This window comes from Symphalangus syndactylus, chromosome 10 (assembly GCF_028878055.3).
Source record: "Symphalangus syndactylus isolate Jambi chromosome 10, NHGRI_mSymSyn1-v2.1_pri, whole genome shotgun sequence".
Taxonomy (NCBI): domain Eukaryota; kingdom Metazoa; phylum Chordata; class Mammalia; order Primates; family Hylobatidae; genus Symphalangus; species Symphalangus syndactylus.
In genome coordinates this window covers 38,265,122-38,266,441 of record NC_072432.2, presented here as the reverse complement: position 1 = coordinate 38,266,441, position 1,320 = coordinate 38,265,122, and the positions used below count along the sequence as shown (strand labels likewise).

Sequence of the window (1,320 nt, the reverse complement as noted above, 5' to 3'; positions counted from 1 at the left end):
GTCTATACAACCTTGCCCTAGTAAGCAATATCAAATTATGCTACATATATGTTATTGGTAAAATCCATTTGAATTGTGATTCAAATATGGCAATATTTTTATTATTACTACAAGCTGTTATTTGGCACGTGATAAAACAGAGTTAAACTGTTAGTGAACGGCTTACACAAGTTACCCCACGACAGTATATCATCTGAATTAACTTTTCAGATTCTTAGCCCAGTGCCCAAACTTACTACAATAAAGTACTGATGCAGTGTTTTACATTTTTTTCTTTCATATCTGTAACAAATTTATTTTTTAAAGTAATGGATTTTGAGGGAAAGAAACATGGGACAGAAGTATGGAATACAAATATTAAGTGTGTTGCTAATTATCTTATAACCACAATAAACTAATACAGAGAATGCCCTGTACAAAACACAATAAAGCTTCAAAGATTGAAGTGTTCCTTCACAAGGCTGAAAATTTTAGTCTCTGGTATTTGTAATTTAGGCTGCAGTCCTCATTTCTGAATGAGTCACTCTGTGTGTGTGGCATATTCTATGCCTTTAACCAGATTTGAACAGAAGAATGCCCATTTGGCCCAGGTAGAAGTAGATGTAGTGTTTGGTTTCATGTGTCAGGCAACTACCAAAGTTCCACCCCATGAAGCAGTGTCAGGTGAGATTGTACTTCTTGTCAAACTGCTTCTTGATGTGGGCTGAAATAGTCTTTTTTATGTTCTCCAATGCCTGCATAGCTCATACCACTAAGCCCTGCTGCATCTCTTCCAACGTAACTGCATTTTTTATCACAGCCTTTCAATTTCACATGGTTACTGTGGAGCAGAGGCTGGCCAACTGGAGTAGTCTCCTTGGGGAGGTGCTAACATGGCTCAGGCCCTGTGGGAGCTATGGTCACTACTGGAGCCATGGTACATCTAACACATTTTATATTCTTAATGAGACTCTGTATCTAGTCATGTTCTTTCTGTGCCTAAGAAAGCATAGAAAGTCCTTCTCATGCTCTTTCCCCACCTCAATTTTCTCAAGGAAGCAAGAGAGCACATTTGCATATACCAGCATTGGAACCATTATACCAGTTTACTTATCTTGAACAAGTGGCTTAACCTTTCAGAGCTCCAGTTTCCCCAGTTGTGCAATAACTACTACCTCATAGTGTTGGTTTGAGGATGGATTAGCTAATGTTTAAAAAACGCATAGCACAATCCTTCACATGAGGTAATGAAACTGAAGGTAGTTATGTTAAAGTTGTCAGGCATGAGAAAACGAGAAAATAATCACTTTCTGTCAGAAGCGGACTTACAGTGAACCAAAT

At 38.1% G+C, this 1,320-nt stretch overlaps 1 pseudogene; it reads right to left on the bottom strand.

Annotated features, from left to right (window-relative positions):
- Nucleotides 1–551: 551 nt before the first annotated feature.
- Nucleotides 552–815, bottom strand: LOC129492070 (dynein light chain 1, cytoplasmic-like; annotated as a pseudogene).
- Between the last annotated feature and the right edge of the window lie 505 nt (nucleotides 816–1,320).